At 36.6% G+C, this 13775-nt stretch overlaps 3 pseudogenes; 2 read left to right on the top strand and 1 right to left on the bottom strand.

Moving 5' to 3' along the window:
• Nucleotides 1-2175: 2175 nt before the first annotated feature.
• On the top strand, nucleotides 2176-3255 carry LOC120208077 (annotated as a pseudogene).
• A 90-nt stretch (nucleotides 3256-3345) lies between these two features.
• Nucleotides 3346-10570, bottom strand: LOC120208125 (annotated as a pseudogene).
• Nucleotides 10571-11806: 1236 nt separating this feature from the next.
• On the top strand, nucleotides 11807-13326 carry LOC120208078 (annotated as a pseudogene).
• Nucleotides 13327-13775: the final 449 nt, after the last annotated feature.

Genomic DNA, 13775 nt, shown 5'->3' on the forward strand with positions numbered 1-13775 from the left:
TTTTTTTTCAAAAATTTCTCCTCCAGTGCCTTCCACAATTTACTTGCAGAAGTTTCCTTAGAAAATACGTACTTCTGCTCTCTAGAAAGACACGATCAAATAGTATCACATGCCATTTTATTGATACTCTTCCATTCTTTCTACTCAACATCATCTGGTTTCTCTCCTTCAATAGCAATGTCTAGACCCTGCTGAAATAGGGCATCTAGAACCACTTTGCCACATACCGAAATGACTGGTGCCATCAAAAATCTCCACTGCAAATCTAACATTTGTCACAACATTTCTTGCCAAAATTGAAGATGAAGAAGCGTCTTCCATTTCTGCTATAAATTCTATTTAATAGCTGCCAATGCAGAATGACAATTATCTCAAGGAAATTTTTTCTGATGTGGAAGATCAGCCTAAGCCGCAACCACAGAGCATACTAAAATAAACCAAGAGCGCTGATACCAATTGTTGTGGAATTCGGGTTAATTTTCACCAATAATAAATTCACCTTCGAAACTATTATCTAGGTGACTAGTGTGAAAACGATTGTACTAAAAATCACCCCAAGGTATATTCCCAGGAAAGAGGAGGGGTCACAATGGTCCCTCTTAAAACCCACTTTCCTTAGACAGAACTACCAAGACAAGTAATTTTAATAGGACAATAATTAACAACAACTATACCCGACAATAGCTATTAAATAGACATAAAAGAGAACACCAAAATATCTCACTAATAGAGGAAATATTACAAAGAGAGAAATAATACAAATAGCCTTTAATATAGAAGAAGGCTTATATTTGTGGGATGATTAACTAAGGAGGAGGATGGCTTTATTTATAACAAAAGAATTTCCTCTCCTCCTTATACACAACCAATGTGGACTTTGCCAAAAACCAACAACCTCTGCTTTATTTCTTTACTTATATAAGGCAACCCATATTATTGGCTGATCATCAAACTTTTGTTTGGGCAAAATAAAGTTTGTTTGCCTAATGCTCGTCTCTCTACTTATTAATAGATATAGGGTAAACATCCTATTTAATCATTCAATTACTATTTTATTTTTGTTTTAATCATCTAACTATTCTTATTATTTTTTTAAATGATATCTATCATTATGTTACGTTTTTATTTTATACACAACTAAAAAAATTAACGATAATGGTGATATAACATAAAAGTAAATGAGTCATTTCTTTCAACCTAGTTTTATTTCAATATTTTTGTGTTGTCTTTTTCTTTTCCTTGGATTTTTGTTTAACCGGCGGCAACACCAATCTTAATGTTGATCGCCGACCTCCGGTGACTATAAGTTTTGCTCGAGTCTTTTTAATTTTGAATAAAATTTTCTGTCCTTATGACATGATTTTTCTTTGCACTTGACTCATGTGTTCCCTATGCTCTTATGGCACGATCCTCATGTTTTTTAATACTTTTTTCGCATACTTTTATGGTCGTTTTGGTTCTCGCACAAAATCCATTACGACATTTATTTTCTGATTCGTCAGTTGTCGATCACGTATAGTCAGATCATCTCTTTTGGTAAAAGGTTGTTTGTCGATATAATCATAATGTGCAACAAAGCAGCATGCCAGATTATTTGATTCGCTCTCCACTCATTTATTACTTAGTCAAGCGTCTCATTCTCCTTTAGTCATATTTTTTTCTTTTGTACGATTATTTTGGTGATTATTGTCTCTAAACTTCTCTTTATATTTTGATGCGTTGTAATTGTGATTCTTTCCCTTATTAATAAAATCCAGCTGCCATTGTTAAAAAAACATAGAAGTATATGGAAGTTGAAAATAATATTTTATTTATGTAAAATATGGGTGGAAGTAAAAGGGAAAGGTTCTCAGCTCATAATTGATGCAAGGTGTTGAGGGTTTAGTATTATATTTCCTCTCTGTTGAGCAATAACATTTGTTCATTGCGTGACAATAATTTAATCCTATCTGGGCTGTTAATCTCATTGTGAAATACAACTTTTGAAGAAGTGGATAGTTTCAATTAAAGTTTCTAATAGCAAAGTCAAATGTAAATTTAAGATTTATTATTGGTCTCAAAAACAATAAACAAAATTTGAATTGAAGTGAGAAAAATATATTTTGAGTTTGGAGTTGAGAGGATAACACAAATGAAAGATGAATTATTTTATGGTCTCGATTTTTCACGTCATTCATGGTCTTAGTAAATCATATTTAACAATTTTTAAATAACTTCTAAATAATTGTTCATTCTTTATTTACACGTAGAAAAGATATGAATATTTACTTTAGAAAAAAATAAGATCACTGATTACTATATATCAAAAATTCAATATTTCATTTCATACGATATATCAATCACAACTTGATCCTGTGCACAGAACACAATAACAAATGGTATTTCGAACTTCATTCCAGGTCGCAAGATTGCTCGAAACGTGATGGCTATGGCCACTGGTGAGGCTCTTGCAACCCGTAAAGCTCCGGGGAACTTGCACCAGCTGAGCTGCCAGAGTTTATCAAGACATTACAGCAAGCAGTAAGAACCTTGCCTCATTGTTACATTTCTTTCAATCTTCGCTTCATTTTTTCCACTTCATTAGAAGTGCTTACGACACGAACATGTATCATCGGTTTTCAGTGGGACAGAGTTGAGGACAAGTACGCTGTGAGTACACTTGCCGTATCAGGTTTGGTTGCCGTTGTCGGTTCTGCTGGATTAGTGTCGGTGACATTCAAATGATGCATATAGTTTTTTAAGTCTAAAGCTGACTATACTCCAAAAATAAGTAAATAACCACTAAATTGGTGAAATTGGAATAGACAATTGATAGGCTTCCTTTGATTCCCGATTAATGGAGGCCGTGGGTATTGGCTACAGTGGGGTAAGCTTAAACTCAATTTATCAACGCTTTTACATTAAGAAATCCTCATTTTTCTTAGGCATGTGTTCTCTCTCCTTGCAGTACTTCGCCTACAAGAACCTTCTTTTCAAGCCAGACAGGTAAGCCTGATGCATAGCAGAATCCTTTCTGAAAAAACAAAAATTCCATTTTAGTGACCATCTTTCTTTCATCCTACTCTAAAAATCCAGGGACGCTCTGTTGAAGAAAGTAAAGGAGACATACAAGGAAATACTTGGAATCAACTAGAGGAAAATGGGCAGTGGCTAAGGAAAAGGATGCAGCTGAGATGCCGTGATGACTTGAAAATCTGAAGCCCAATATTTGCATCATCAACATGTGCCGTTTGCCTTTGTCACCACAAAAGTCTATCAGAAGTAAACCAGTGTAATTTGGTCTTGTAGTGGGCAATTGAGATACATTTTGTAATTTTATATTTTCCTCCTGTACCACACATCTCATGGAAGTGAATAAAAGTATTCTCAATTACTTTTTACAATATATATAATTATGTGGAGTATGAATTAAATCTTTATTTCTGAATGTATTCTACTTAAAACATAAGAACGAAGGAGATTTTGAACATGTCTAAACATGTTTCAGAGTCGAGACCCCGTTTCCAGAAGTTATCGTTGTATTCAGCGCACGCAAAGTTCCTGTACAATGGGGGATGACGGACGGGGTCGATCAGTTGCGGAGCAGGTCGTATCATGGTGTCGGGTGATGGGCAATAGATCGTCGGGATAGAGATCCTCTCCTCCTCGCAATTCACCACTTCCCTATGAAGCACGCTCTTGTAAATGATCATTGCTTCTACCTGCTCAACAACATCAAAATGATATAGTTTTTTATGATTATATTTATGAGCTAATTCGACAAAAATCCCTAAACTATTTCTCCAATTTAAAATTAATCCCTACACTTTAAAATATTCTAACTGAATCCTCAAAGTACCAATAAATTTTCCATTATTCTAACCATTAATTCAAGCATAGTAAATATATATCATGCACGTTTATAATTTTGTCTATTATTTTAAATATGATCCACATTATATTCTCTAATCATTAATTCTAACCAAATTTTGAAACAAGTTGTTTAAATTATAAACTCATGTCTAACTATTATATTGAAAGTTTAGATTTGTTATATTAAAAAAAGATTGTATCTTTAAAATTTGGATGCGCTATTTCTTATTTTTAACATGGTGCATCTAGGTTGTTCGTGTAGTAAATATATATCATACGCTTTTATAATTTGATCTATTATTTTAAATACAATCCACATTATATTTTAGTTGAGATTTAACACCTAAGTTTGTGATTAGGTTAGAAAAAGGAATAGATTGATATTGTACTAATACTGTGAGACTCAATTGGAAAAAATTGAAGCTCAAGGACCAATTTAAAATTTGGACCATATTTTGAGAATATCTTGTGTAATTAACCTATATGCATATATTCTTTAATGATCTTTGTAAACTTAATATTCTATATACTAGTTACTCTTGCCATGACTATATTGTGATTTTAGAATACGTATTAAGTATGAATTGTCTCTACCTGTATCTGGTCACCGATATTAGCACTGAAGGTGTAGGGAATGGGGTTGACAGCAATCCAGTTTCCATCTTTGAGCACCTGCAGACCAGCTACGCTATCTTGAAGGAGAACGGTGATTGCATTAGGATAGGTAGGACCAGGTAGCCCGTAATTCAGCTCCGGCTCGGGGCAAGGTGGATAGTAGTTGATCGCCATGTGCTGCTGCGCATGTTATCCGAATGCTGCCGAATTGATATAATCCCTTTCCAGCTCTAAGCTTTCTGATATTGCTTCCAGCAGTCTCAGTGCCAGCTTCCTGGTGCTCTTGCAGTACTCGCCTGTATCTTCTCTGTGGAAACAAGAAGCAAAGAAAACGGGAATGGTTTAAAATGAAAATATACAAAAACCGTTTTTAAATATTCACCTGAAAGATGGAGGGTTGGTAGGCCATTCATGAACATAGTCCTCCAAAGGGTAGCAATGTTGGAAATGAAACACTCACACAAACAACTTTTATTGAGACTAAACAAATATTAGAAAAGCACTCTCACTCAAAACCAAGAACTACAACTCACTCTTATAAGACTTTGCTTCTTCACTCACTTAGAAGCTCTTAATTTTTCTTGATGCTTAAAACTAATATGGGGAGGGGTATTTATACTACCTAAGAACAATCCTACACCACACAAATAAACTAATTTAAACCATTACAAATTCAACAAATATCTAACTCTCACATAACTAAATTGATGTAAGCAATGATATCATTACTTAAATGATGTAAGCAATGACATCTTTACTTAAATGTTGTAAGCAATGACATCTTTACTTAAATGATGTAAGCAATGACATCAATTTAGTTTGGGTTTGGGTTTAGGCTCCCATAATGGATCAAGTTTATGATCCAACACCCCCACTTAAACTTGATCTTGTGACCCCTAGTAAGTTCCTTAATCTTATGAAGTCTTCACTTTTCAGTGGCTTGGTAAAAATATCGGCAACTTGATCTTGTGACTTCACGTATTCAACTTCCACATCGTTTCTTGCAACACACTCCCTTATATAGTGGTAGCGAATGTCGATGTACTTGTTTCGATCATGGAATACTGGATTCTTTGATAAGGCAATGGCTGATTTGTTGTCTACACAAACCTTGGTAGGCTCTTCTTGTATCAAACCTATCACCTTCAATAGATTTCTAAGCCAAATTGCATGACAAACATATGAGGTAGCATCAACATATTCCGCTTCACAAGTGGACAATGTGACAATCGGTTGTTTCTTTGACATCCATGTGAAAACAATATCTCCCAAGAAAAATACGAATCTAGTAGTGCTCCTTCGATTATCTATGTCTCCACCCCAATCACTATCGCTATATCCAACAAGCTTGTAATCATTAGAAACTGAATAGAACAAGCCGAAGTCAATTGTACCTTGCAGATAGCGAAGAATTTTCTTTGCAGCTTTAAAATGGGTGGTTGTTGGAGATTCCATGTAGCGACTAACCAATCCAACTACGTGAAGAATATTGGGCCTCGTGCAAGTTAGATAGCGTAGACTTCCCACCAAACTTTTGAAGAATATTGGATCTACACTTTCACCTTCTTCATGTTTGGACATCTTGATCCCGTATTCTGTCGGTGTGCTTATTTGCTTACAGTTCTCTATCTTGAACTTCTTCAGTATCTCCTTTGCATAGTTTTCCTGTGAAATAAAAATTTCATCCTTTTGTTGCTTAACTTCAATGCCAAGGTAGTACGCCATGAGCCCCATGTTTGTCATCTCGAATTCCTTCATCATCACATCCTTGAATTCATTAAACATGTTTGGGTTGCTTCCGGTGAAGATCAAATCGTTCACGTAGATGCACACGATCAAAATATCACCATCTTTGATTTTGATATATAGAGCGTGCTCGTAGGGACATTTATTGAAGCCATTTTCTTGGAAGTACTTGTCGATTCGACTATTCCATGCTCTTGGTGCTTGTTTTAGCCCGTAAAGAGCCTTCTTCAACTTCAACACCTTGTCTTCGTGCCCTTTGACTTCGTAGCCTAATGGTTGCTGAATGTAAACTTCATCTTCAAGAACTCCATTTAGGAAGGCGGACTTTACATCCATCTGCTGTATTTTCCACTTGTTTTGAGCTGCCAAAGAAATGATTAGTCTGATAGTCTCCAATCGAGCAACAGGAGCAAATACCTCATCATAGTCAATTCCAGCCTTTTGACTATAGCCTTTAGCAACTAGCCTCGCCTTGTGCCTTTCAATCTCTCCTCTGGCGTTTTGCTTTGTTTTGTACACCCATTTGACACCTATCGCCTTATGTCCCTTGGGAAGTGAGGTAAGTTCCCATGTTTCATTCTTCTCGATGGCCTTGATTTCTTCGTCCATCGCATCTCTCCATTTCTTTTCTTCTACCGCTTCTTGAAAGCTCACTGGTTCATAATCGGCAAACAGACAAAATAATGTAAGATTATCTTGTCGTTCAGTTACCTCATAGAGATCTCTAAGGCTTCTTGTGCGTTGCACAACTCTTTCACTTTGACTCCCACTTGATGATGATGAAGGTGACGAGTCTCCTTAAGTGGTTGATGTTGGTGAAGTGGGTGGAGTTGCAAGCTCTTGTTGAGATTCATCTAGTTGTTCCCTCATTGTCTGCTCATCTTCTTCAAACTGAGGAAAGAAATTAAAGTCATCTATATGAGAGTTAAAATCTCATTCTCCTTCTTCGTTGAAGACCACATCTCGACTAATCACAAACTTCTTATTGTCTGGATTGTACAACTTGTAGCTCTTCGAATTAGCATTATAGCCGATGAAGATAAAACTCTCGCTTTTATCATCAAGCTTCGTTCTTCTCTCATCTGGTACGTGAACATGGGTTATACTTCCAAAGGTTCTCAAGTGGGAAATGCCAGGCTTTCTTCCACTCCATGCTTCTTACGGTGTCTTTCCCCATACACTTCTTGTTGGAGATCGGTTTGTCAAGTAGACTGCACGCGCTACTGCTTCCGCCCAAAATTCCTTGGGTAGTTTCTTGCTTTTGAGCATGCTTCGTGCCATGTCGAGGATTGTTCTGTTCTTTCTTTTTGCCACACCATTTTGCTGGGGGGGATCTAGGAACTGTCATTGGTCGACGAATTCCATTTGCTTCACAGAACTCTTGAAACTCCCTGGAAGTAAATTCTCCACCTCGATCGGATCTCATGGCTTTGATCTTTCTACCGTATTCTCTCTCCACTGCTGCTTTGAACTTCTTGAAGACTTCAAAAACTTATGAATTCTGTTTCAAGAAATATACCCAGGTTTTTCTTGAAAATCATCAATGAAGAGAAGAAAATAGTTACTGTTACCGAGAGAGCTTGGCTTGATCGGTCCACACACATCGGTATGGATGAGCTCAAGTGGCTTCTTGGCTCTTGTCTCTGACTCCTTTGGAAAACTTTTCCTGAATTGTTTCCCGACTAGACACCCTTCACAAAGCTGGTCATGATGGTTGATGCGAGGTAGTCCCTTCACCATCTCCTTCTTAGATAACATCTCTAGACCTCCAAAATTGAGATGCCCAAATCGAAGATGCCAAAGCCATGATGCATCTTTGTAGCAAGCTTTCAGGCACTTTGCAACATCATTTTGTATGTTGATCAAGAACATTCTATTCTTTGACATCGGCACTTTAGCAATGAAGTTATTCTTATAATCTTTTATAGAAAGATTATAATTATTCATATGAATATCATAATCTTTTTCTACCAGTTGCCCTAAACTTAAGATGTTACTTTTTATATTGGGCACATAATAGACATTTGAAATAAATTGATGTCTCTCATCTTTCAAACGGATAAGAATGTTACCTCTTCCTTTCACTGCTATTGTGGAATCATCTCCAAACGAAACATTTCCGCTTACTAACTCGTCTAGCTCCACAAACATGTCTTTCCTTCCACACATGTGATTGCTTGCACCACTGTCAATATACCAGGAATTTGCTTGGCCACCATCAGTTTTCTTTCGTGCTAGAAGAAGATTTTCTTTGCCATCTGTCTTTTCCTCCACGTAATTGGCCTTCTCCTCAATTTTGTTGTTGGGAGCTCTACATTCTGAAGCATAATGCCCAAACTTCTGACAATTATAACATCGAACTTGAGATTTGTCATGCCTTAAGTTCGGATTGATTCTTCCACGGCCTCGTGTTGAGCTTTCTCCTTTCTCATAGTTGTTGTTGGAATTGTTGTTTTTGTAATTCCAGCCTCGTCCACGACCTCGACTTCCACCTCGTTCATGACATGTACCTTTGCCTTGGCCACATTGGTTTCTATCATTGCGTTGGCTTTCATGCATATCCTTGAGTTGCAGCTTGAGGAGTTGCTTAGTAAACTCATGCTTCTTCTTATGCTTCTCTTCGTATGCTTGCAATGATCCTTGGAGTTGCTCGATCGTCATTTCTTTCAAGTCTTTAGTTTCTTCAATCGTCACGACGATGTGCTCAAATTTGGGATCCAACGAACGGAGTATCTTCTCTATTATCCTCACATCTTCTAACTTTTCACCATTTCTTTTTAATTGATTAGAAACAACTATTACTCTTGAGAAATAATCTGAAATATACTCAGATGCTTTCATGTGTAAGGATTCAAATTCACCTCTTAATGTTTGGAGACGAACCTTCTTCACTTGCTCGGATCCTTTGTAAGAGGTTTGCAGCTTCTCCCACGCTTCCTTGCTAGAGCTTGCACTTGAAATATTTTCAAAACCATCATCATCTAATGCTTGATAGATGAGGTAGAGAGCCTTATTTTTTCTCTTTCTTGAATCCTTCAAAGTTGTCTTTTGATCTGGTGTAAGAGTAGCAAAAGCATCATCATCCATAGGCTCGTTATAGCATTTCTCTATGATATCCCACACATCTTGTGATCAAATAAGTGCCTTCATTTTGATACTCCAATCGTCGTAGTTGTTGTTATTGAGTGTTGGAACTTGGAATGATGACATACCATTTGCCATATCTCTCAATATAATGAGAATTTGTAAAATCCGATTGTACGGATGAATCCGGAATGCCAAAAAAACTTGGGAGGGACTTGGATAACTCGGTCAAGGGGCTCCAACTCGGCTGACTCGGCTTAACTCAGCGAGTCAACTCGATTTTCTGGCAGAAGTCTTCCGGCGATGCGTCAGAACTCAGAATGAGAAAATTCTGGCTACGTCGGATTCCTCTCGTCGAGACCTTCGATCTTTCCAACTCGCTCTAATACCACTCTGTTGGAAATGAAACATTTACACAAACAACTTTTATTGAAACTCAAACAAATATTACAAAAGCATTCTCACTCAAAACCAAGAACTACAACTCACTCTTATAAGACTTTGCTTCTTCACTCACTTAGAAGCTCTTAATTTTTCTTGATGCTTAAAACTAAAATGGGGAGGGGTATTTATACTACTCAAGAACAATCCTACACCACACAAATAAACTAATTTAAACCATTACAAATTCAACAAATACCTAACTCTCACCTAATTAAATTGATGTAAGCAATGACATCATTACTTAAATGATGTAAGCAATGACATCTTTACTTAAATGATGTAAGCAATGACATCAATTTAGTTTGGGTTTGGGTTTAGGCTCCCATAATGGATCAATTTTATGATCCAACAAGCAATGGAGTCTTAAGTAATCCCTCTAGCTCGATACGTTCTCGATTCTCACGTTAAAACTCGTGGAAAGTCTCGTCGTCTTCATAGGGTAGTCGGAGTAGTTCTTCAATCGCTCGCTCCCCGGTAAATGAAAGAATTCTTTAGAAACATGCATCATGTTATCGATCACCTCATTCGGAACGCCAACCAGTTTTTTACCTGCACCAAAGATTAACGTTAAAGCTGAAGCACAACATATTCTTTTAATCGATTCATATACCTGGAAGAAACCGTAGTTTTGGCAGGCTTGACCAATGATTTTGACGACAGTGGAGCGGTTAGGGCCATCAAGGTGTTGGAGATCAACGACGGGGAGAGAATTAGCAGAGATAACCTGATGGAGGTTAGGATGGCCCGGTTCAGGTCGAATGAAATTTGGAGGAACAGAGCTAACAGAGGACACAAGGTCAGTTAATAGCGGCTTCATTGTTTTAGCCATTGGAGGATGAACTGAAGATAATATACTTGTTTTAGCTTCTCTTGTTAAATTTGTGGAATGGGGTTGACGGTGAACAAATAAATTTATAGAAACCATGGAAATGGAGCCTTAAGCTTTTGGTGGGGTCTTTCATCTCTCTTTTTGGTTTTGGTTTTAAAAATTATATTATTTTTCCCAAGGAATAAACATTTAGGATAAAACTAGTTTTCTCTTTTATAATTTTTTTTCTCTTTTATAAATTTATATATTATCTCTTGACTAAACTGATATAATATTTAAATGTTTAAATATATTTAATCATGTTTTTTATTAGTGTATTAATTAATAATATTATTAATTAAATACAAGTTTATGTATTATTAATATATAAATATAAATCTTTTAATCTCAAAAAATATAAATCTTTTATAACCTTTAATATAAATATAAATATTTTTAATCTAAAAAAATACATATAAATACAAGTTTATATATGAATTTATTTTATGTTAGGATATCACATCTTATTTTATAATTTAAATATAAAAAAATATTTAAATTATTTTATAATTTTTAAAATAAATCATATAAATATAATTCTTTCGATCATTAAATTTTTAAATTTATAAAATAATTATCAATTTTTAAATTTAGTTATAAAGTGATCATTATGTTGTTAGTTGTCATTAAAAGGGTGATAACTTTCGCATATTAAATCAATGAAATCAATATTGTTAAGGTGGAGATAAGGACACTTGGTATGATGGCTATATTTCTCATTTTCAAGGTGGTTATATTGATTCCTCAATTGCACTATCTTGAATTGTTGGTAAATCTTACGGTACATATTGATTTATCCTGTACTTGTATAAGCATTCTTTTTGGGGGGGGGGGGGGTTAAAACATTCAAGAGAATATGAGGGGTTTCCCTGGTACAGGTGAGTAACAATTGAGGAGAAAGTGTTAAATCTAATATATACGAAGATCCCGTGTTAAAAACATTAGTTGTATATCAGTAATCTAATTTGTAGCCAATTACATGACGAGGTACACTGGAGTGTATTATATCTAGAAGAGGCTTAAACCTTAATGCTAATTTTATAACCAAAGTAGGATGATTGTCTGAGCTGTCTGATACTAATTTAGCATACCACATTTAGGGTACGGACAACTAATAATGATACAAGTAAGCATTCAGACTTGGAGAATTCTTGCACTTCATATGAGAAACAAGCTCAAGATCGGAGAAAATATGAAATGGATGATGTTATACATACAGATGAGATGCTGGCCGCTCAAGATTAACCTCAGCACGTTGCTGCTCAAGTCCTAGACGGAATCCCGGGAACATATGCTCAAAAACCTTCCTTGGATATGCCTTTTCAGGATTCTATGACAAGCTAACCTGTATGCAAATCTGGCAGCGTCCACTACTACAACACATCAGAATAATGCACCAAGATCAACTCACCAGGCGTTTCCAACTTTTCATACCCCCTTTATGCATCTTCGGCCCAATCAAGAGGACTATCCATCATTTCTACATGTCTTCACTTTCTCCAATCTCATTGTATCTACTTTGTCACAGAATCCAGCTGCCCATGCTGCTGCAAGTTTTGCAGCTACATTTTGGTCATATACAAATGTTCAAAGTTCTTCTGATTCTCCTACTTGTGACCAGGGAGGTTTTCCTTCGAGACAAATGAACTCTGCTACTAGTATGGCTGCAATTACTGCTGTAACTGTAGCAGCTGCCACTGCATGGTGGGCTTCCCATGGACTACTTTCTGTATGTGCTCCTCTGCACGCTGGCTGTAAATGTGCTCCTGCATTCGTAGCTACTGTTCCTCCTATGGAGAATGTTCAAGCTCCAGCTGCCAAGATGGATGGAAACATTAGTGATGATCAAGATCAGTCCATGCAGGATCAACAGTTGGACCATGAATACTCTGAAGCTATGCAAGGTCAACATTCAACATCAAAATCTCCTACATCGTCATCAGATTGCGAAGAGAGTAGGGATGCAAAAGTAAATACTGAAGTGAAAGCTGCTGAAGTAACCGAGCCTCAGGATGCAAATAAAACGAAGAACAAAAAACAAGTCGACCGGTCCTCAAGTGGTTCCAATACACCTTATCAGTGAGATGGAGATAGATGTACTAGAAAAGCACGAGAAAGACGAGGAAAATTTGGAGGAAGCGGATGCAGATCATCCACAAGTTGAATGTAATAGTCGTCGTGGTAAAAGCAGTACAACCTGAGTGATTCTTGGAAGGAGGTATCTGAAGGGGTAAGTTGATTTGTCTTTTCTGTTTTTTCATGTAGTTTCAACTTTGTTATTATTCCACTTGTATTGTTGTATTCTCACATTTATGGCTCCATTACTATTTGTTAGCATTTTATTGTATTTGTCAGGGCCGACTGGCTTTTCAAGCCCTCTTCTCCATATAAGTATTGCCACAGCTTTTCTCCACCACATGACGCCAAGAACAAGGAGCAACAAAAGAAAAATGTAGGTGAAGACATGTAAAATGCAGATGAGAATAACGATGAGACATCAACTTTTCGCCTCACCAGCCAGGCAAGGAGATCTTGCTGACCATCGAGAAGTCGAGTACAATGCATTGTCAAAAGCTAAGAACATTGTGGAAGAGAGCCTGCTGACAATCGAGTTAGGTTATGAGAAGCTTAAGGGCAGCCGAACAGGATTTAAACCATACAAAGTTGATGAGAAAGATCCGAAGAGGATACGCTTGGAAGGGGAAGCCTCTACTTGAGCTAAGCGCATTTAACTAACTAACGAAAATTTACGTTTGCTGTGTGTAATTTCTAATCCCTGCCCCCAATATTTGGCTTCATGTATTAATCATAGACTTGCAGTTAACGGGACTTCACGTCTAGATTTGTGTACTATATGTATTATATTTGCTTATCTACTTTCCTACTTTCCGGGACCATGCAACTGTAGTTAAAAACTCCGAAATGGACTTAGAGAGAAGCATCTATTGAATGCCCTTGCTTTTGGCTTCTTTCCAGCGTCTCTCTTGTGTTTATTATTCTACTATGGACCTTCGTAATCATATTCATTTTTAACCTTTTAGTTGCATTGGAACGACAAAAACTGAAAAGATCTACTTGCTCGCGTCTTTCAGTTGCAAGGGGACATTCACTGGTTTCTACGAACTTTTTTACTGCTTTTATGCTTATTTTTCTTCCAGGAGCATAC

The sequence above is a fragment of the Hibiscus syriacus genome, unplaced genomic scaffold (assembly GCF_006381635.1).
Source record: "Hibiscus syriacus cultivar Baekdansim isolate YM2019G1 unplaced genomic scaffold, ASM638163v2 tig00015910_pilon, whole genome shotgun sequence".
In the NCBI taxonomy this organism is placed as follows: Eukaryota; Viridiplantae; Streptophyta; class Magnoliopsida; order Malvales; family Malvaceae; genus Hibiscus; species Hibiscus syriacus.